Source organism: Papio anubis, chromosome 6, assembly GCF_008728515.1.
Source record: "Papio anubis isolate 15944 chromosome 6, Panubis1.0, whole genome shotgun sequence".
Classification (NCBI taxonomy): Eukaryota; Metazoa; Chordata; class Mammalia; order Primates; family Cercopithecidae; genus Papio; species Papio anubis.
Window position 1 is genome coordinate 30,083,950 of NC_044981.1, and position 24,483 is coordinate 30,108,432.

Below are 24,483 nucleotides of genomic sequence, written 5' to 3' on the forward strand. Positions count from 1 at the left end.
GAGATTCAGGGATGGTTTAACATATGCAAGTCAATAAATGTAATATATCACATAAACTGCATTAAAAACAAAAACCACATGATCATCTCAATAGATGCAGAAAAATCATTTCACAAATACCAGCATCCCTTTATGATTAAAACCCTCAGCAAAATCAGCATAGAAGGGACATACCTTAAGGAAATAAAAGACAGCTATTACAAACCCACAGCCAACATTATACTGAACGGAGATAAGTTGAAACCATTACCACTGAGAACTGGGACAAGTCAAGGATTCCTACTTTCACCACTTCTATTCAACATAGTGCTGGAAGTCCTAACCGGAGCAATCAGACATGAGAAAGAAATAAAGGGCATCTAAATTAGTAATGAGGAAGTCAAACTGTTATTGTTTGCTGATGGCATGATTATACACCTAGAAAATTTTAAGGACTCATCCAAAAAGTTCCTCAACGGGTGAATGAATTCAGCACAGTTTTAGGAAACAAAATTAATACACACAGATCAGTAGCTCTGCTCTACACCAACTGCGACCAAGCTGAGAAGCAAATCAAGAGCTCAACCCCTTTTAAAGTAGCTGCAAAACAAATAATGAAATACTTAGAAATATACCTAACCAAGGAGGTGGAAGACGTCTACAAGGAAAACTACAAAACACTGCTGAAAGTAATCACACATGATACAGGCAAATGGAAACACATCCCACACTCACGGATGGGTAGAATCAATATTGTGAAAATGGGACTGAGCAGGAACCCGCATCCAGGAAAAGATCCCTTTGCTCCTCCCTCAGAATGAATGGAGACCAGAAATCAGATGTTTATGCCCAAGAAAAGCAGGATTTTGTTCAGCACTTCTCCCAGATCATTAGGGTGCTGACTGAGGATGAGATGGGGCACCCAGAGACAGGAGATGCTATTGCCCAGCTTGAGGAGATCCTGGGGTATGATGCCATTGGAGGCAAGTGTCACAGGGGTTTGACTGTGCTAGCCATCCGGGAGCTGGTGGAGCCAAGGAAACGGGATACTCAGAGTCTCCAGGGGGCCCTGACTGTGGGCTGGCATGTGGAACTGCTGCAAGCTTTCTTCCTGGTGGCAGATGACATCATGGATTCATCCCTTACCTGCCGGGGACAGATCTGCTGGTATCAGAAGCCAGACATGGGGTAGGATGCCATCAATGATGCTATCCTTATGGGAGCATGTATCTACCGCCTGCTGAAGCTCTATTGCCGGGAGCAGCCCTATTACCTGAACCTGATTGAGCTCTTCCTGCAGAGTTCCTATCAGACTGAGATTGGGCAGACCCTGGACCTCATCACAGCCCCACAGGGCAATGTGGATCTTGGCAGGTTCACCGAAAGAAGGTACAAATCTATTGAAAAGTACAAGATAGCTTTCTACTCCTTCTACCTTCCTGTAGCTCCAGTCATGTACATGGTGAGAATTGATGATGAGAAGGAGCATGCCAATGCCAAGAAGATCCTGCTGGAGATGGGAGAGTTCTTTCAGATTCAGGATGATTACCTTGACCTCTTTGGGGGCCCCAGTGTGACCCGCAAATTTGGCACTGACATCCAGGACAACAAATTCTGCTGGCTAGTGGTTCAGTGTCTTCAATGGGCCACTCCGGAACAGTATGAGATTCTGAAGGAAAATTCTGGCAGAAGGAGGCCGAGAAGGTGGCCTTGGTGAAGGCACTGTATGAGGAGCTGGATCTGCCGGCCGTGTTCTTACAGTATGAGGAAGGTAGTCACAGCCACTTTATGGGTCTCATTGAACAGTACGCAGTGCCCCTGCCTGCAGCCATCTTTCTGGGGCCTGCACGCAAAATCTACTAGTGGAAAAAGTGACCTAGAGACTGAAAGGGCGGGGAGAGGAGGCTCTTGAGGAATAAATTATTGTATAACCAAAATATATTTATAGATACATATATTGTGAAAATGACAATACTGCCCAAAGCAATCTACAAATTCAATGCAACTCCCATCAAAAATACCACCATCTTTCTTCAAAGAACTAGAAAAAATAATCCTAAAATTAATGTGGAACAAAAAAAGACCCTGCATAGCCAAAGTGAGACTAACCAAAAAGAAAAAATCTGGAGGCGTTACATTACCCGACTTCAAAATATACTATAAGGCCACAGTCACCAAAACAGCATGGCACTGGTATAAAAATAGGCATATAAGGCCGGGCGCGGTGGCTCAAGCCTGTAATCCTAGCACTTTGGGAGGCCGAGACGGGCGGATCACGAGGTCAGAAGATCGAGACCATCCTGGCTAACACGGTGAAACCCCGTCTCTACTAAAAAATACAAAAAACTAGCCGGGCGAGGTGGCGGGCGCCTGTAGTCCCAGCTACTCGGGAGGCTGAGGCAGGAGAATGGCGTAAACCCGGGAGGCGGAGCTTGCAGTGAGCTGAGATCCGGCCACTGCACTCCAGCCCAGGCGACAGAGCCAGACTCCGTCTCAAAAAAAAAAAAAAAAAAAAAAATAGGCATATAGACCAATGGAACAGAATAGAGAACCCAGAAATAAAGCCAAGTACCTAATGGTCAACTGATTCCGGCAAAGCAAACAAAAACATAAACTGGGGAAAGGACACCCTATTCAACAAATGGTGCTGGGTTAATTGGCAGGCCACATATAGAAGAATGAAAGTGTATCCTCATCTCCCACCCTGTATAAAAATCAACTCAAGGTGAATCAAAGACCTAAATCTAAGACATGAAACCATAAAAATTTTAAAAGACTACATTTTAAAAACCCTTCTAGACATTGGCATAGGCAAAGACTTCATGACCAAGAACCCAAAAGCAAATGCAACAAAAACAAAGATAAATAGATAGGACTTAGACTAAAAGCCTCTGTACAGCAAACAAACAATCAGCAGAGTAAACAGACAACCCACAGAGTGAAAGAAAATCTTCAGTCTACACTTCCGACAAAGGACTAATATCCAGAATCTACAAAGAATTCAAACAAATCGAAAAGAACGAAACAAACAATTCCATAAAAAAATGCACTAAGGACATGAATAGAAAATTCTCAAAAGAAATATACAAATGGCCAACAAACACTAATGCCCAACATCACTAATGATCAGGGAAATGTAAATCAAAACCGCAATGCAATAATACCTGACTCCTGCAAGAATGACTATAATCAAAATAACAAAAAACAATAGATGTTGGCATGGATGTGGTGAAAAGGAACACTTTTACATGGCTGGTGGGAATGTAAACTAGTACAACAACTGTGGAAAACAGTATGGACATTCCTTAAATAACAAAAAGTAGATCTACTGTTTGATCCATCAATCCCACTATTGGGTATCTACCCAGAGGAAAAGACATCCTTATACGAAGAAGATCCCTGCATACGCATGTTAACAGCACAATTCGCAATTGCAAAAATATGGAATCAGTCCAAAAGCCCATCAATCAATGAATAAATAAAGAAAATGATATATATATATATATGGTGTGTGTGTGTATATATATGTGTGTGTGTGTGTGTGTGTGTATATACACACACACACCATACAATACTATCCAGCCATAAAAAGGAATGCGATAATGGCATTTGCAGGAAACTGGATGGAAATGGAGACCATTATTCTGAGTAAAGTAACTCAGGAATGGAAAACCAACATGGTATGTCCTCACTCATTAAGTGGGAGCTAAGCTATGAGAACGCAAAGGTGTAAGAATGATAAAATGGACTTTCAGGACTCAGGGGAAAGAGGGGTAGGGAGGTGAGAGATAAAAGACTACACGTTGGGTACATTGTATGCTGTTCAAGTGATGGGTGCACCAAAATCTCAGAAATCAGCGCTAAAGAACTTATTCATGTAACCAAACACCACCTGTTCCCTCAAAAACCTATTGAAATAAAAAGAAAAATCAAAAACAAAGCAACTCCACCCCCCAAAAAAAGAAATAAAGAAGACCTAAATAAGTGGGGAGAAATACTGTGTTCAAAGATTGGAATATTCAGTATTGTAGATTAAATGCAATTCCAATCAAGTTCCTGGCAGGCCTGAACCTCAAAGTTTAAAAAATAAAAATAAATTCTGGCAGGCTTTTTAAAAAAAGAAATTAACAAGCTGATTTTTCAATGTATATGGAAATATGAAGGACTTTGAATAGCCATCATAATTTTTTACAAAGAAAAAACTTGGAAAACACACACTACCTGATTACAAGACTTACTATAAAGCTCCAGGAATCAAAGCAGCGTTATTGGCATAAAGATAGCCATGAATCAGTGGAATAGAATAAAGAGTTCATGAATAAAGCCACACATGTATGTCTCTAAAAAATGCTTCAAGGGGAAAGGATAGTGTTTTCAACAAATGATGTTGGGAAAAAATGACAAGAAAAAGAAGGAACACCGTATCCAAAAACTCACTTGATACGAATCACAGATACAAACATAAGAGCTAAAGTTGCTAGCCTTCTAAAACACTGCTACCCAATAGGCTATAATCTGAGTCACAAATGTGAGCCACATCGGTAATCTTTACTTTTCTAGTAGCTGCATTTTTAAAAGTCAAAAGTAATCAGTGAAATTAATTTTAACAATATGTTTTATTTAATCCAATACATCCAAAATATAATTTTAGCATGGAATCAAAATAAGATTGTAGGCTATGGCCCTCATATGTCTTTCTTGAGAATTATTCTTTTGAGCCTCAGAAGGCTTGGGAATTCATACAACCTGCCATGTCAAGATTTTTCCTCCAGTTCCAGGAGGGATTCTGGATTCCAGAAGACATCAAATTACCATTTACAGAGCACCAGCTCTGGGTCAGGAAGAGTACAGAGACACAGTCCGGACTGGGACGCACCTTAGACCCCTGATGCTCCTGACAAGCTCAGGGTTTTCATGCCTCTTGAGTACAGGTGGGAAGCAGAGGAGATGCAAGAGCCCCAGACCTCTGCAAGCCTGCCTCGGAAGTCCTTCTGAGGCTACAGCCCCATTCCTGCGCCCAGCCTGGGTGCTTTTCCCCAGCGGGAGCTCCACGTCTGCAGTGCTTGATTCTAGGGGTACCTTCCTCCCAGTAACCCAGGGCTCCCTCCTTCATCTGCTTCAGGACTCAGCTCATGGGGCCTCTCCGGAAATCCTCCCACCGATAACAACTTAGTACTTGGCTCCCTTCATCTTCACATGCCTTGCTTTTCTCTTAATCATCCTTTGCACCAGACACCTTAGATTGGCTTGGTGGTTTTATTGGCGTATCTTTCCAGCTGAACCTTAAAGTTCCTTAGGGCCATAGTTGCCTGTTGGATCTGGCCAAGGGCCTGGGAATAAGCGCCTGACGAGAGTAGATGCTCAACAAACGTTAAGGGCTACTGGAATAAAATCCAGAGGACCAAGACCTCACCAAAGTTGGAGTCCTGGGACTGACAGGTCAGTATTTTTAGTATATAGTTTTTGGGAGTCCACAGGAGAGGAGTGGAGAGGAGTCTTACAGGGCAGCGGGGAGTGCAGCCTCAGTAGAAATCCCAGCGCGCCCCCCTCCTGCAGACCCCCTCCTTGCCCGCGAGGCCCCAGATGAGAGCCCGGCCCCCAGCTGCAGCAGCCTCACCCGGCAGGAGTCGCGGGGCGCCTGCGAGGAGTCTAGGCCAGCCGCCAGGAATCCCGCCGCTGTCGCTCAGCCACGCAGCCTGTGGTTAGAGGCTAGGGAGCCTCATAGTCAGTGACTGTCACTTTGGACAATAGACAGGACCAGGGGTGGGTTGGTTCCAGGATCCAAAGGACATTTAATCAGGGAATGGGAGATGGCGGGGACCCAAGCCCTGAGAGAGATGTAGACAGCAGTCCTGTCTACTTAGGTCGCAAAGAGGAAGAAGAGACGGGACTCGGGGTCCTGGACTGGGACTAGGAAGGGGCGGCTCCAAGAGGGTGCGGGTTCCCATGCCAGGGTCCTGGAGGTCCACGGAGTTGCGGAGGGACCGCCCTCCGGTAACCGAGGGACTGGGGGCAAATGCTCGGCCCAGTCTGATCCCAGACATTCTTGTAACCCAATATAGTTACAGCTCGGACGCCATGTTCTTCCTGGGTCCCTCCAAACTAGAGTTGGAGGATCAACTAGTGGATTCCGGGGAAGAGGAACCTTCCTCCCTGGAAGCAGCAGAACAAATTTCAGGGACTCGGGAGTCCAAGACCCCATTCCAAAAACACTGAGAGATTGGGTACTGGGCGCACAGTATGTCTGTGGGGTCACACGCACCTGGGAACCAGATCTTAGGGCCCGCAGGCTTCCCTCGGCCTTGAGATCAGAGTCCACCGCCAGTAACTGAGAGGAAACATCTGTACTCCAGGATTTGGAGACATCGACGAGGGAGCCGGGCGCCCCTGTGTGTACAGAGCCCTGTTCTGCAGCTGGGAACCGAACGGGACCCCGTGGAAGTCGCGGGTGGGGAAGCTAAAGGGGACCTGAGTGACTGTCCTCAGTCCTTCGGCCACACGGGGGCGCTGCCGCTATGCGCTCGGGTTCTGATGAGCCGCTCTGGAGAGGACTGGTCGGTGGTCTGAGTAAGACAGAGATTGTTGATCCAGAAAGGATTATCAATGAGGTGGGGCTGGGGTTGTCCCGGGGCTGGAAAGGCCTTCTGAGAAGCCCTGGACCGGGCGGGGTTCCGGCTCTGCGGAACAGAGGAGGGCTCTGGAGCTGCCTGTCTCTGAGGTTTCCAACTCCTCCTTGCAAACCCTCTCTCCAGCCTTTTCATGGCAACACTCCAGGAAAATGGAAAATTGATCATTTTTTTCTTCCACTCCTTAATCCTTTCCTGAGTGCTACTTTTAAATAATTTTATTTTAGAAGAGTTTTTAATTTACGTAAAAGCTGCAATGGTAGTACAGAGTTACCATCCGCTCTAGTCATTTTCCCCTGGTGTGAGCATCTCGCATTCCTATGGTCCGTTTGTCACAGCTAACGAAGCCATTTTCATACCTTATTATTTACTAAACTGCAGACTTTATTTGGAGTTCATTAGCGTTCCCCTAGTGTCCTTTCTGTGTTCCAGGATTCCATCGAGAATATCACATTACATTTAGTCTCCTTCATGCCTCCTTGGCCTCCTCTGGTCTGTGACAGTTCCTGAGATTTTCCTAATTTTTGATGCCCTTCACAATATTGGGAAGAACTGACCAGATATATTGTAAAGTGTCCCTCAAACTGAATTTATTTGGGGTTTAGATCATGGTTAGACTATGGTTATGCACGTTTAGATGAGGTGAAGTGCGATTCTCCAAACACTTTGTCAAGGTTATAGAATATCAATTTGATGTACCACTGTTGATGTTGAAGCTGATCACCTGGTATATTAGCTTCAATTGAGCCGAGATCATGCCATTGCACTCCAGCCTGGGAGAAAAGAGGGAAACTTAATGTCAAAAAAAAAAAAAAAAAATTAAAATAAATAAGAAAAGAAAAAAGTTAAGGTCATCTCTTGTGTACTTTTTAAAATCAATGGATAGAGTATAGCAAAATTAATGTGGATCTTCAATGGACATCCTTGGGATCTTTTGAGTTCCCCAAACTTGTCTTTCTTAAAACAAAACTAGGCTGGGCATGGTGGCTCACGCCTGTAATCCCAGCACTTTGGGGGCTGAGGCAGGCAGATCACGAGGTCAGGAGATTGAGACCATCTTGGCTAGCACGGTGAAACCCCGTCTCACCCAAAAATACAAAAAATTAGCCGGGCGTGGTGGCAGGTGCCTGTAGTCCCCGCCACTCTGGGAGGCTGAGGCAGGAGAATGGTGTGAACCCGAGAGGCGGAGGTTGCAGTGAGCCAAAATTGCACTACTGCACTCCTACCTGGGTGACAGAGCAAGACTCCGTCTCAAAAAAACAAAAAATCTAGAAGACCACGGTCCTAAAATTAAACAATGTGAATGGAAGGCTTACTTTACTTTGCACTTTGAGCTTTGAAGTGCATTCAGGATTTGAAAATTGCCTCCCTCTAAGATTCTATCACAAAATTAACTGAGACCAACAAACGGTTGAGGAAGGACAACAAGGCTCTAGGGCCCCAGATTCTTTCCTCTCCAGAGGAGATTTCCTGTTCTCTTTCCTCTATTCTTCTCTATCCACCTTTGGCTGAATTACCTTTCCCTCCAATTCCTTAGCTTCCACTAACCCTGAACCTGGACTGTTAAAACTTATCCCCTTAAAATTAAACGTACTGATGATTTCCTAAAACCAAAACATCTTTCTTTTTTTGGAGCAACGCTGGACTTTGAGCCATTGACAAGTAATTCCCAAGGGTCACTGAGGGCCCTTACCTGTTTGCTGATTAATTCAGCACAGCACTTCAGGCTTCTCAGCCAGGTTTTTCTAATGCATACCAATTGGTTCACATAACTGTTGGTAAAGGGCAGGCCCAATACTGGATGGTCAATGTTCATTGGTGTGACACTGGGGGGCTAGGGGATGCTGTTTAGGCAAAAACATATTCAAGGACTAAGATAAAGCCAGAAGCATAGAAAAAAAAAAACCCATGAGGCAATGCTTGAGGCTTTTTCTAAAATCTTAGATGGAATAACATCCAAACCTACATTCAAGAACCTAATGAGCTAGTTTACAATCATTACACTTGGATCCAGGTTGTGTTAAAGAAAATTCTGGGCCGGGCTCAAGGGCTCATGCCTGTAGTCCTGGCACTTTGGGAGGCCAAGGCGGGTGGATCACGAAGTCAGGAGTTCAAGACCAGCCTGGCCGAGATGGTAAAACCCCGTCTCTACTAAAAATACAAAAATTAGCCAGGCGTGGTGGTGGGCACCTGTAATTCCAGCTACTCGGGAGGCTGAGGCAGAGAACTGCTTAAACCTAGGAGGCAGAAGTGGCAGTGAGCCAAGATCCAGCTACTGCACTCCAGCCTGGCAAGAGAGTAAGACTCCAACTCAAAAAAAAAAAAAAAGGAAAAAAGAAAAAGAAATGTCTGCATTACCTAAGGATGTTAAATCTACTTCAGTAGACTTTCATTCTAAGTTTGTGAATAGCTTTTCTTCAAAACATTCTGAACTTGGTAAAAGAACCAGCATAAAATGGGAAACTATGCCCACTTCTGATCTTCTCCATTTGACAAATCACCTGCCTGTTCCCTTGAGGACCCTACTAAGAAAAGTGCTTAAAATTTTTTTTCTTAATTTTTTCTTTTTTGAGACGGAGTCTCACTCTGTCACCAGGCTGGAGTTCAGTGGTGCAGTCCCGACTCACTGAAACCTCCACCTCCTGGGTTCAAGCGATTATCCTGCCTCAGCCTCCCAAGTAGCTGGGATTACAGGTGCCCACCACCATGCCCAGCTAATTTTTTGTATTTTTAGTAGAGACGGGGTTTCACCATGTTGACCAGTCTGGTCTTGAATTCCTGACCTCAAGAATCCCTGACTCTCCAAGTGTCCTCACTTGTTATGTCATTCCCACTGACAAAATAAAAACAATGCTACCTTGTGTTAGGCTGTTCTTGCATTGCTATAAAGAAATACATGAGACTGGGTAATTTATAAAGAAAAATGAGTTTAATTGGCTAACAGTTCTGCAGACTTTAAGGGAAGCATGGTGCTGGGCATCTGATCAGCTTCTGATGAGGTCGCAGGAAGCTTACAATCATGGCAGAAGGCAATAGGGGAGCAGGCACTTCACAAAGCAAAAGCGGGAACAAGAGAGAGCGTGTGGGAGGGGAAGGATGCCACACACTTTTAAACAACCAGATCTCACTATTTCAAAGACAGCACCAAGGGGATGCTGCTAAACCATTCCTGAGAAATGTGCCCCCATGATCCAATCACCTCCCACCGAGACCCACCTCCAACATTGGGGATTACAGTTCAACACGAAATTGGGGTGGGGACATATATACAAACTATATCACATCCTTTCACCCCTGAATCTAATACCTGTCTCTGTATAGACAAAACTGTTGATACTGGCAAATTTTATAGCATACCTCCTATAAAAATCCAACTTGATCCATCAAAATCCCTGCCTAATATCAAACAATATCCACTTAAACCAGATGGCATTATAAGCCATTAAACCTATTACAGAAGGACATAAAAAACAAGGCCTCATTATTCCATGTACTCGTCCTTCTAACACCCTAATTTTACCTATTAAAAACCTAACAACTGTGATTAAAAGTTTGTTCAGGACTTCTGAGCAATAAAGTATATAGTGATTCCAAGGCATCAGTGCTTTCAAATCCCTATATCTCATTAAACTCACAACCTATTGATATGAGGTTTTTCACTGTCATTGATCTATGAAGTGCATTCTTCAGTAATCCAGTGGATCAGGCCAGCCAGTGTCTTTTTGCCTTTACCTTGGAAGGCTAACAATTCACCTGAACCGTAATGCCTCTTGCTTTTACTGAAAATCTTTCCTGCATTTTTCAAATATTAAGTGGACACTTGGAGAAGAGAGTTTCTCCTTAAGGTCCACCTTACTATAATATATAGATGACAGCCTTCTTTGCTCTGCTTCACAGATAGCCTATGAAAAAAATGGTGTACATCTATTAAAACAACTAACTGCTAAAGATCATGAAGTCTCTAAAGAAAAATTGCAGCTAGTGAAAACTCAGAAGGAATATTTGGGACATTTAACTTCAGAAAATGGATTACATTTAGACCCAGATTGGCACTTTGTAATTTCTTCAGCCAAGAACCAAGTATCACAGAAAAACACAGAATATTATAATGCTGTATTTGTAGTGTGTAAACTACTCATGTCTTAAGTAGAAAGGCTAAAAGGTGAACCAATAAGAAATAATAACTACAAGACTTTTCAACACATACACAGTACAAGGCCAGGTGCAGTGGCTCATGCCTATAATCCCAGGACTCTGAGAGGCTGAAGTGAACAGATCATTTGAACTCAAGAGTTTCAGGCCAGCCTGGGTAACATGGCAAAACCCAGTATCTATAAAAAATAGAAAAAATTAGCTGGTTATGGTGGCACATGCCTGTGGTACCAGCTGCTTAGGAGGCTGAGGTGAAAGGATTGCTGTGCATGGGAGGCAGAGGTTAGAGCGAGCTGAGATTGTGACACTGCACTCCAGGCTGAGTGACAGAGTGAGATCCCCATCTAAAAAAAAAAAGACATAGATAGTATGAGAAGATATAAATAGAAACAACAAAAAGTTAAAAAGAGGATGGAGTCAAAGTGTGAAATTTTTATTATGTATCTTTCAGTTTTTGTTCATATGATCTGTGTTAAGTTTTTATCAGACTAAAATAATGGTTATATAAGATATCTGCAAGCAGCCTGGTGATCTCAAATCATAAAAAATACAACAGATATATAAAAAATAAACAACAGGAAATTAAATCACCAGAGAATCACCTTCACTAAAAGGAAGACATAAAGGAAGGAAAGAAGGAAGAGAAAACAAGCAAAACAACCAGAAGACAAATAAGAAAATTTCCTTCTTTGTCAATAATAACACTGAATATAAATGGTCTAAACTCTCCAATCAAAAGATATGGAGTGGTGGAATGAATAAAAACCAAAACACCTAATGATCTGTTGCCTACAAGAAACACACTCGGCCGGGCGCGGTGGCTCAAGCCTGTAATCCCAGCACTTTGGGAGGCCGAGACGGGCAGATCACGAGGTCAGGAGATCAAGACCATCCTGGCTAACACGGTGAAACCCCGTCTCTACTAAAAAATACAAAAAACTAGCCGGGCGAGGTGGCTAGCGCCTGTAGTCCCAGCTACTCGGGAGGCTGAGGCAGGAGAATGGCGGGAACCCGGGAGGCAGAGCTTGCAGTGAGCCGAGATCCGGCCACTGCACTCCAACCTTGGCGACAGAGCAAGACTCCGTCTCAAAAAAAAAAAAAAAAAAGAAACACACTCATCTATAAAGACACACATAGACTGAAAATAAAGGGAGGGAAAAAGATCTGCCATGCTGATGGAAACTGAAAAAGAGCAAGAGTAGCTACACCTATATCAAACAAAATAGATTTTAAGACAAAAACTATAAGAAGAGACAAAGGGCCGGGCGCTGTGGCTCACGCCTGTAATCCCAGCACTTTGGGAGGCCGAGGCGGGCAGATCACAAGGTCAGGAGATCGAGACCACAGTGAAACCCCGTCTCTACTAAAAATACAAAAAATTAGCCGGGCGTGGTGGCGGGCGCCTGTAGTCCCAGCTACTCAGGAGGCTGAGGCAGGAGAATGGCGTGAACCCAGGAGGCGGAGCTTGCAGTGAGCCGAGATCGCGCCACTGCACTCCAACCTGGGCGACAGCGTGAGACTCCATCTCAAAAAAAAAAAAAAAAAGAAAAAGAAGAGACAAAGAAGGTCACTATATAATGATAAAGAGGTCAATTCGGTAAGACACTATAACAACTATAAATATACACACCCCAACACTGGAGCACCCAGCTGTATAAAGCAATTATTATTAGAGCTAAGGAGAGAGATAGATCTCAGTACAATCATAGTTGGAGACTTCAGCAGCCCCCCTTTCAGCATAGGACAGATTGTGTAGACAGAAAATCAACAAAGAAACATTGGACTTAATCTGCACTATACATTAAATGGACCTAATAGATATTTACAGTATATTTCATCCAAGAGCTGCAGAATACACATATTTCTTCTCAGCATATGGATCATTCTCAAAGACAGGCCAAATGTTTGGTCACAAAAGAAGTCTTAGAACATTCAAAAAATTGAAATAATATCAAGCATCTTCTTTGACAACAATGGAATAAAACTGGAAATTAATAATTAGAGGAATTTTGGAAACTATACAAACACATGGAAATTAAACAATATGCTTCTGAATGCCTGGTGGGTCAATGAAGACATTAGGAAAGAAATTTAAAATTTTTTTAGGGAGGGGGTGGAGCAAGATGGCTAGATAGAAGACTTCACCAACCGTTCCCCTGCAACAAAGATACCAATCTAACAACTATCTACACTTAAAAAAAGATAAAATCACCTTCACTAGGAATAAAAGTTATGTGAGCACTCACAATACCTGGTTTTTAACTGAAAGAAACACTGAAAAGGGCAGGATATTGTCTCAGATTGCCAATGCCGCCCCAGCCCCATCCTCCAGCAGCAGCCCTGCAGTGCGGAGAATCATGCACTTGGGAGAAGGAGAACACAGAAATTGTGAGACATTGCGTTGAACTCAGTGGTGCCCTGATATAGAGTTATATTGGAAGAATGGAGCAATGGGTTTGGTTGGTGTGGGGAAAGAGGGAGGAAAGGAATGAAAAAAATAATTGGGGGTAGATGATGGTACCAGTCTGAGAATCAGGTGCCAGTTCCATTCTACTATGCATCTAGTCACATTGGCGTAGACGTCCAGGCAGGAGGAGGAGCAAGGTGTGGGATCAGCTACATGGGCTTCCAAAGGTAATCCCAGGTGCCACCTCTCCTCCATACTTACTAGGAATCCCAGGCCCTTCCCTGAAGTGACATCCTCCTGCAACCTTTGTGCCCCTCTTTCCACTTCTTCTCACAGCCTTTCCCTCCTCCCTCCTTCATTCTCCTGGCCAGGACCCACACTCACCCCACCTCACCTCTCTCTTTTGATCAGTCCCATAGTTCAGAAAGACACAGAAATGCCAGCTGTGGTCAGGTCTTTTAAAAATTTATTCAGTGCTCTCTGGGCATGCATTTGAAGATGATAACATTGTTTCTGGTCTCAGTGCACTTTCACCACATCTGATTTTCAGCTATGTGAGTCAGGACATCTATATGATCAATCAATCAACCAGGGAAAGAAACTAAGGTCCAGAGCCCCGAGGATGCTTGCGCAAATCACCCTGATTTGGACAGAACAGGATCTTGTAAGCGTCCTAAGAGTCAGAGAAGACTGCAGCCCCTTGTGTTGTATTCTGCTGCATGCCGGGGAAACTGGATGGAAACGATTCAGATTCTTCCTGCATGAAAACGGCAACTTGTGTCCTTGGGGATCCTCCAGTGGCCCCAGTTGTTCCTGCTGGGGGTGACCTCGACTCTCGAATCCAGCCCTGTAAAATAGGGAGAAATTCAGACATTGCAAGGCATGAAAAATTTTATCCTGAGAGCAAAGTCGAAGGATAACAAAATTGAAGGAGGGAACATATCAAAAGAAGAGGAAGGAATATACAAAAACAAAAAACAAAAAACCAGCAACAACCAACAACAAGAACAACAACAACAAAAAAATACCAAGACATGGGATGTATGAAATCAAACATCAACCCATGAAAAGGTGAAAGGGCAACAGGACCAGAAAGGAAGAGGGTCACCTGGGTGGGTGGACAGCAGAGGAGAAGCCATCTCCAAGAAGATGACCTTGACAACAGCCACCATAAGTTTAAACGTATTGAGAAGACATTTACTCAACTAAGGGACAGTTGGTGAATTCATTTATTAAGGTTCATGGAAAGTCAGAAAATGAGAATACCAGGCAATTATCAAATATTGAAAACTTCAACATGTATGGAAAGAAAAACTAAGAGAGTTTAACATGTGGCTCAGGTCTGAGTAGCATTCACATAAGTCAATAATTTTAACTCTGGCTCTCAGTGCACTCAAAATCTCCACCTGCCTACACGAGGAGGATGAAAATGTCTGTGCTGGGGAAGGTACTATGGACGAAGGGATATTGAAAAGTCAATACATAATATCTAAAATGGGAACATTTGAAGTGGCATAAATATATATTATCAAGAAACATAAAGATAAAGAACAACATATGAACGAAAAGGCTTCTGTGTGGTTGTTTGCCAGGAAGCTGGTGGCTAGGAAGGATTGAGAGGGAGTAGAGGGGAGACCATGTTTTGCAACAGCGGAAATGAAAGGGAAGCAGGTAGCACCTTGACCCTGCCTCATGCGGAGAACAGGGTTCCACGCAGTGGTCCAGGATCTCAGGGACTTACTGTGGCTCAGGCCACCTGCCCCCAGGACAAGCCCTTGGCATTGAGTCTACTGAAATGTGGGGAGGGACAAGAGGAGGTCTTCGGACCTTTGACCTGAGCAGCCTGGCTTACTCTAGACTCTGTCTTGGCTTCTGTCCAGAGATTAATGTAATAAATTGTCTCCAAATTCACCCAAGGGAGCGGAGTTCCTTCCTCTGCTCCTTATCCCCTTCAACACCATCATTTCTGGAAGTGTTATTCTGAACATGTTCTCAGATTTGTTTTTATCAGTGGAGAAAGAGAAGATAAAAGAGCACTCACCCAGCACAGCCAGAGGGAGGCAGCTCCAAGGACTCCAGTGGCCACCAGAGTCCACCACGATCCAGGGCTGGACATGCACAGTGAGATCTTCAGCGCAGAGGGAGAAATCTCCTGGGGTAGGAAGGAAAAACAGCGTTGGGAAGCGTTTCCTTACTTCACAGTGAGTGCAAACATGATAGGAAGGCATAGAGCAAAAGGAAGAAATTATAGGGAAAGGTGCTTGTTTAGGGGGAGATGATGCTGCGGGAGGGGTACACCAGACCCAGCACTGGTGGGGGGTAGGAGAAACACGTATAACCCTTGACTAGAGAATGGATACTTAAGGATCAATATAGTTACTAGGTGAAGAGGACTACATACGTTTTAAGGACGTTGATGTACATTATAGTGTACTATTGGAAGTTAAGGGGAAAGAAAAGAAATTTCATTAATAAAAACAGGCTGCATGTAGTAAAATCAATAATCAGCCCTGGGACTTGCTTCACGTATTTCAAAATGCATTCATCCAGGTGCGACCCCTCTGACTTCCTGGACTACACCCTCTGGCACCCAGTTCCCTCTCCTGCTTAATGAGACAGGAGTCAGGGAGGGAGATGGACACATGGGCCCATGCCAGGCAGTCAGTCACCTATGCCTGCGAGATGAGAACCGCGCCTAACCTGGCTTGGAACCTCATGCGGAAGAGTTTGAACCACTGCCTCAGCACAGGAGTTCCCATCCAGCTCAGTGTTGAAATCATTTAGAGATGTGGTATTTGAGGATCCTAAATCACCAGAGGACTCTGGCCAGTCTGGTTTGACCAGGTGCCTCCTTCCTCACACTGTAGGGCCCCAGCTTTCCCTCCCAATTCCACACCCCCAGATGCTGGTACCATGCTCAGGTTCATCGTGGACACCGCTCCATCCGACATGGCAACACTTTTGATCCCGCCGCTTTGACAACCTCGTTCAGTGTCCTCTGGAGACAGCCACCAAGCCCTTTGCTGACGAGCTGGGACTGACAGGGAACAGGGCTGCGATCTCGGATGTGGTTGGCAATGGACACCAAAGTCGTCTTCTAAAGACCAAGTAGGCTCTAACCACGGAATTCGTCTCTAACCAGTGACTCCTCCAGAAGAGGAAGAAAGAAGCCTCTCTACACTAAACTGAAACACTAAATACACTAAGTGTTATATTAAGTACACTAGGTACACTAAGTGGTAAACTTGATCAACTTAGAGCACCAAGTGCACTAAGTACAGTAAATGGTAAACTTGGTCAACTTAGAGCACTATGTGCAATAAGTACACTAAGTAATAATATGAGTAATAAGTGGTACACTAAGCTGAAACCGCTAACCGCAGCCGAACCGCAGAGGAACTTCAACTTAAATAGTGTGGAGCGGCCGCTAGGTTTCCGCTGCTCCTAGTCGCCCCCAAGAGGAAGCGCCGGTGAGGCTTTAGCAGCTGCCCGGCCCAGCAGTGGCCCCGGGCTCAGGGAACCAGGGCTGCTTCTCTCCGAGGTTCAGGTTCACGGCCTTAGAAACCCTCCGCTCCGAATCTGGGCTGGCCTATCCGGGAAGCCTTGAAACTCAACTCCCGGGTGGGCCAGGAAGGCTGCCCGAGTTGGGCAGCGCCGGCCGACGCCTTCGTCAGAGCCGAGCTGCTCGCTGCCCTTGAGGCCCAGCCGAGCCTGGAAGAGAGACCGGGTCCGCTCAGGTGGGGCCTTGGTGCCTGGCGACCCCATGAGCACCCACCCTCCAGCCTGGGGCGGGATGGCCCAATCAGGCGCTGTGGGGGTCCGTTTGGAAACCACTCTGCTTCGAGGACACACTCGGGGCTTCCCTGGGAGAAGGAGGCAGTGAAGAGGGGCAGACACGAGGCCTCTGGCCAGCCGCGCCTCGGGTCCAGGCCTCCCTGTGTCCACATCTGGTCTCCGGGCTTTTCACAACAGTGACCTTGACAGCGCCGAGTCCGCTGCTTCCATCCAGTCCGCTCTTACCCTGCGTGGCCCAGAGGGCGCAGCACTGGTGGCTTCAGGAGGTGGCTGTGAGCGCGGGGCTGGGGCCGAGAGCATAGGACCAGAGAGGAGTCGCCAAGCCACCACTGGCCCAGGGTCACCGTCACCGGCTGCTGGCTAGGTCAAGCCCCAGATTCGGGTTTGCCCAGAAGGCGCTGGGCGTCCATGCTCCCTCTCCACCTTCCTGCCTCTCTAAGGAGAACCTAGCCCATTAGAAAGCCCAGGGCGTTCTATGGACTGGTTGGTCAAAAATGGTGTGTGGGGGAGGGGGTCAATTGAGATCAGACGTGAAAAACGGGGAACCTGGGGACCACAGGGTTGGGGCCCAGGAGGGGACCGAAGCTTCTATTTAAGACAGGTGACTAAGTGAGGGGCACTGCCGCAACAGGAAGAAAGATTGATTTGCAATTGATTTGCAGGCGTGACCAGTTTTAGTCCCTATTTGACAACCAGAAGTCTGCAGCTCTATCCTTGGTGAGTTCTGAAGGCCTCTGGGGACAGCTGAGCCCAAAAGACTTTTTAATTCCACAGAGAACTTCCACTGAGGCAGGTCTCCTCTGTGCCCAGGAAAGGAAGGCTGGGCGTGATGGTTTCTGAAAAAAGTTACACAGAGAAAAGGTCAAGTCCATTTGTGCTACCCTGAACTGAACACAGATCAATTAACTGGTCCCAGGATTGATGGCAACAGGCCTATAACTGGTCTCCTAGTTCCTATCCAGTCCTTCCCCCATAAACTCAGAACCCTGTCCTCTTGGAACAGTGAATCCCCAGCAGAGGACCTCAGCTCCCAAGCTCCATTCAGCCTGGGCTGCCTGGAACCCGCTACCCTGCCCAGGAGCTGTTAACACCTGGAGCTCAGTGCAGGAAGAATGCAGGGGCCCTTGGTGGGGAAGTGAGTGAGTGCTGAGGGGTTCCGGGAACTCCTTGAGCCCTTGCAGTAGTTCCCACTCAGGCTGTCCTGCAAGTCCTCACAAGGCCCACCACTGAGCAGGAAGAATGTCCCCAGGAGAGGCAAGGGGTGGGGCAAAGGCGAGTATGGGGTCCCTTGCATTTGCAGCAAACTGGAGAGGGAGAGGAGAGGCAAGGAGTACTGGTCCTCACGTGGAAACCTACAGCACACTGCCCTGAGGGAATGGGAAGGGAACCACAGCCACGCTCGTCCACAGAAGACTTGGCAGATGGGAGAGGGTATCCTTGAGGACTGAAATCCCTACCTCATAGGACTCTGGATACTTGGACACTTGCTTCCTCCTGTGCTTCTCTATGAATCTCAGGACTGTGTTTGGGACACTCTCTGCACTCTTATTCTTGTAATTCTCTTCTCTCTGGATGGCCTCCTTTCCCTTGGAGTGAAGGCGTGGCCATCAGATTCTTGGGCTGAAGGTCACTGGGTGACTGTGAGATTCTGGGGCCAGTTACTTCCCTTTCTTAGCCACCCCATGCTTTACAAAACGGAGCTCCGCAGTCATACTCATCTCTCCCAGTGAAGCTCAAAGGAATTATTAATAAAAAACACAAAAACATAAATGAAATGATGTTTATGGAGCCAACTGATTAACATGGAAAAGCACGGGCTTCCCACTTTTCTGCCCTTCGTGAGAACTTAATCCTAAAACACTGATGTCATGTCAACCTTCTGCCTTAACTGGGAATTGCTGTAGTCAGTCTGTTCTAAGGGCATCCCGTGAGCCCCTAGGGTTGGAAAAATAAGGCCACTTTTCCTAAACATACATGTGGTTCTGTCCTGGCCAGATCAGTGGACTTCCAGTGTCCTTCCTGAGTCACACCGAGGTAAACTGCGCAGACCAGAAATCAACATTTTAAAAAGAGTAAAATAAAATAAGTGGCCTGTAGTGTGTGGGCTGGGGTTGGTGCGGGCTTCCGGCTTGGCCACCGGTGTCCGTGGTTCAGCCCCGGGGCTTTTGTGTCGGGTCTGGCTTGGCTTTGTGTTCCAGAGTTTTTGCCCTGCTCCGCGGCGCTTCTCAGGGGCGGGAGCCGCGAGGCCGGGGCGAGCTCGGGCGGGACCGGCGGCTGTGAAGGCTGCGGGGAGCGGGACTTGCAGCTCCTGGTGATGCCAGCGTTCCTGGAAGGCTCCTGGGAACTGACGAAGGACAAGTTGAAGAGTGAGTTGGTCGCCATTAAAGTGAGGCTCCCGGCCCGGAGCAGCGCGCAGACCAGGACGCACAGCTCCGCCTGCAGCACTGGGCGCTACCTCTACCCGCCCGGGCGCCGACAGCGAGGGCCCCGCCTCCCCCAGCTCGAGGAACTCGCAGCTGCGAGTGCACCCTGGTCCTGGCTTCGGAGCCGGGCCTCCCGGAGCAGGAAAGCCACAAAGAAAACAGATCAACCCAGACCAAAAGATAAAGCTGATCTTGAGGTAATCGCGCTCACTAATGAAGATCTCGTGGACCCGCTTGCGAGGTATGGAGAGAAACCTAGTCCTACTGGAGAACAACCAGGAAGCGGTGTGAGAAAAAAACCCTTGAAACCAAGGAACAAGGACGATCTGTCGCCCAGGCTGGCGTGCAGTGGTGCGATCTCGGCTCACTGCAGCCACCGCTTCCCTGGTTAAACAGATTCTCGTGCCTCAGCCTCCCGAGTGGCTAGAAACACAGGCATGCGCCACCTCACCTGGCTGCTTTTTTTTTTTTTTTTTTTTTTTTTTTTTTTTTGTATTTTTGGTAGGGACGGGTTTTCCCGGTGTTGTCCAGGCTGGTCTCCAACTCCTGAGCTCAAGGGATCCGCCCATCTCGGCGGATTAAGGATTAACAATTTAATCTTCAGCAGAAAATGGAAGACCGAATTTAAATAAAAGTTCTAGTAGATACTGTGACAATGAAGAAGACCAAAGTAGAGATCAAGCTTGAGAAGAGAGAACCACTAAAGGGCAGAGCAAAGACTCCAGTAACACTAAAGCAAAGAAGACTTGAGATAGAGCTATTCTCACGCCGGAATAACTGAGGCTGAACGCACAAGTGGAGCTTCGGAAGGCGGAGCTCTGCAGGCCTGCAGTAGGGACTTGGAGCAGAGTCTCTACCAGAGACCTGAGGAGAAGGCCAAGGAAGAGGGTGGAAACCAGAACATTTTCGAATAGACCATGCAGTAATTTCACAGAGTGCTCCCACAGCTGAAAATCTAGTGGCTTCAGGACACAAAGCCTTAGTTGTCAGTAGGTGACTGGAAATTTCAAGCATGCAGCTCCTATTCTGCAATTCAGTAAATTTTCAAACATACCCCAAACTCCAAAGAGACCATTGAAAAAAACAAACAAAAAACAAAACAAAACAAAATACAGAAAAGAAGAGTAGAAAGGGATATTCGTAAAGAAACATTGCCCTGTGGCATCTACACCAACAGGAATGGCTGCAGACCAGTCAAAGGGGCTACATACAGGCAGGCCATTTGAACTCAGTGAGTTCAGGATGGCAGAATCTTGTACATCTAAATATGTTCCTAAGTGTGTTCCCTTGGCAGATATCAAGTCAGAAAAGACAAAAAAAGAATGAGCCTTTTCCATATGGACAAAAATTTTGCTGTTTGTTGTTGTGGTAGGTTTTGTTTGTTTGTTTTTTGGTCTATCAAGCTATGGAAACCAACCAAGGAAATCCTTTCTCTAATGTTTTTCCTGATGACTCTAGAAACCCAACTGAATGGGATCCCTTTGGCACATTCAACTTGGTCTATTTTTAATAAATGTATTGAAAAACACTTGGGTACACTTGTTGACTTAAAGAACTATAAAAAGGTGATTTCACCTCAATAAATGTAGTATTCCATGAAAAGCAAACAAAATATATATAAATGAACTTCATTAGAGTGTTTTTGAACTCTGGACTAGCAGGGATCACTTCCTGCCATATGAAAATCTTTTTTAGCTCTCAAGCATTTTTGTAGGCTTTTTAAAATTTTTTCTTCTCATTGTCCAAACCTATGCAGGGTTTCTTTAAAATGTGGACATCTGGTTTCATTTTTGAAAAAAGATATATATATATATGTTTTGTGGAAACAGAAAGGCAAAACATGGTAATATAGTATGAAGTTACACATTTAAATACTTTGACTTCTTACAGAAGAGTGTAAGAATTATCTTCTGCTGAATCAAAACTTTACAGACATGGGAGACAATGAAATTTGGTAAGAGAAAAAGTAACATGGTCGTACTTTTTGTAACTGCAACACAATTTGATGGTGTTTATGAGGAAAAGTACAGCAATAATCTCTTCTGTAACTTTTATTAATAGTAATGTTGTTACTGTAGCCCTATCATACTCACTTTTTAAACCACTGGCTTTTTAAAGTATCGTGAAAGTCCCACTTCAGTAAGACCTATTGAAATACCGTTGATGTTTAAGCAGAGATCTTTTAATGTAGCATATACATGTTTTAGAGAACTGTTGGCAGGCTGTACATGTGTTTAAAAACCGCTAGCTAGCTATGAGGATACAGTTGAAAACTACACTTTTTTTAGAAATTGTAAACACTGGTCCTACGTTTCATTTGGATTCCTTATTGCATCCTCTTCTGTTAACAAAAACAAATTTTGCCAATATTTTTGCCTTTTATTTCCCAACACAATTTGGTCCCAAAAGTACAAAAGTGTTGCTTTCAAATTGCATCATAAGCAGCAGTTAACACTTAAAGATGGCCAGGTGCAGTGGCTCATGCCTGTAATCCCAGCACTTTGAGAGGCCAAAGTGGGCAGATCCCTTGAGCCCAGAAGTTCCAGACCAGGAGTTCTGAGTACCTGACAGAACCCTCTCTCTACCAAAATACAAGAAAATTAGCCAGACATTGGTGGCACATGCCCTTAGTTCCAGCTACTCAGGAGGCTGAGGTGGGAGGACCACCTAAACCCAAGAGCTCAGGCTGCAGTGAGCCATGACCATGCCACAGCCACTGTACTCCAGCCTGGGTGATAGAGTGAGACCCTGTCTCAAATAATAATAATGATAATAATAACAATAATAATAATAATTAAAGTTGTATACTTAGAGGTATAAACTCTGAATATGAAGTGGGCATTGTGATTTTGTATACTCTTGAAATGATTATCTTTGTGATTGTCTTTTTTTAAGCTGCAACTTACCTCATAAATAACTTGGTTACATAAACTAGTAGGTGATTCAAATTTGAACAGAATCGAATAAAACATGAAAGTTTTAAACTGACTCATTTCAGTTTCAACTTTCTAGTCATTGACCATAAAGCACATTAAGAATGTAAATTAGTCTTCAATATCATCTGAAATGAAAAGACACTTTTTTAAAAAAGGAAGGTAAAGATATATATTTAGAACAGCACACAATTTTGATTTGAATTAGCCCTATTCTGATGTTTAGCTTTTAGATATTCCAAAGATATTTTCACTGACTTTGCAATTGAGACCAGAAGGACTTGTAGGTCTGGCCCTGCAGAGTGAGTGGAAAAGTCCTGTTTGCCATATTAGGGAACATTCTCATAGGCTCCAAGGCTTAGGATATGGACATTTTGGGAGCCCATTCTTCTGCTTACCATATTACTTCAATGATGTTTGCTCCCCTAGATTTTCACTAATAGTAAAAAGTAAACAAACAGATCTGGAGAAAAATGGAAGATAAGAGGCAGGACTAACTGCAGCTCTTCCCTGGGGTGGACAGAACAGCATGTGGAGACTCACATCGTGAACTTTTGGTTCAAGAACCACCACAGGATCATATCAGGGAAACCAACAGAATTCACAGACCCTTTGAAAGAAGTGACTTGCCGCTGTAAACTCTGTGAGACAGCTGAAAAACTGTGAGTTCCCAAAGTGTGAGAGGGAAAGTCTGCCTCCAAACACACATCCTCAGTGGAGAACCTGAAAGTCTGGATCAGGAGAGAAGTATTTAACTTTACCTAGAGCTGAAACAAATGTAGAGAGTCGAGCGATATATAAAAGTAGAAGAAGCAGTGGGAAGAGCCCTGTAGGCACTCCTGGGCCCAGGGAAGTCATTTCTGACTATATCTCACAGCAATCCCTTGGGAGGGCAGACAGTGGAATTGGGGAAGGGCCACAGGGAGAAGGAGGTTTCCAGTGAAACTTTATAATAATTTTGACCAAGTGTGAATTTTCCAGGCAATATCAAGGGCGGAAGGGGTGAACAAAAAGGGCAGATGTGAGCACAGAAGCCATGGCAGGCAGGGAGGGGTGAGACCTGAAAGCCCTGCTTGCTTTCTCAGTAGGGAAGCTTATAGCCTGGGGCAAGATGGGAGCTGGGTGGGGCCTGTCACTACAGGCTTTCACCCACCTCCGTGGTGACCTGTATGAAGCAGCAGAGGCAGCCATAATCTCACTCCATAACTCCATTGGCCTGAGAACCAGCCTCTCATCCCACACAATGATGACAGCAAGTCCCACCCAAGAAGAGTCTGAGTATGACCAGCATTTGAGAAAATCAGCATACTAAACAAAACTGAAACCAAGGATTCTCAGAGATTCCACTTCACTTCCCTGCTACCTCCACCAGAGCAGGTGCTGGTATCCATGGCTAAGAGACCTGAAGATGGATCACATCACAGGACTCTGAAGACACTCCCCATTATCAGCCTGGAGACCAGTAGCTTTGCTGGGTGGTTAGACTCAGAAGAACAATAATGATAATTGCAGTCCAACTCTCAGGAAGCCCCATCCCAAGGGGAAGAGGTAGAGCACCACATCAAGAGATCACCCCATGGGACAAAAGAATCTGAACAGGAGCCTTTGAGTCCCAGATCTTTCCTCTGACATAGTCTACCCAAGTGAGAAGGAACCAGAAAACAATTCTGGTAATAGGACAAAGCAAAGTTATTTGTCACCCGAAAAGATCACACCAGTTCACCAGCAATGGACCCAAACCAAGAGGATATCTCTGAATCGCCAGAAAAAGAATTCAGAAGGCCAATTATTAAGCTACTTAAAGAGGCACCACAGAAAGGTGAAAACTAACTAAAAGAATTTTTTTAATAAAACAGAATATAGATGAAAAATCTTCAGAGAAATAGATATCATAAATAAAAGACAATCACAACTTCTGGAAATGAAGGACACACTTAGAGAAATGCAAAATACACTGGCAGATTTCAAAAATAGAATCAAACAACTAGAAGAAAGAACCAGAGTTCCAAGACAAGGCTTTCAAATTAACTCTGACAAAAACAAAGAAAAAAGAATCAAAGGAACAAAGCCTCCAAGAAGTTTGGGATGATGTTAAATGACCAAACAAGAGTAATTGGTGTTCCTGAGGAAGAAGAGAAATCTGAAAGTTTGAAAATTTTGTTTGAGGG

General features: G+C 45.0%; 1 pseudogene; it reads left to right on the forward strand.

Annotated features, from left to right (window-relative positions):
* Positions 1-140: 140 nt before the first annotated feature.
* Positions 141-2,073, forward strand: LOC116275439 (annotated as a pseudogene).
* Positions 2,074-24,483: the final 22,410 nt, after the last annotated feature.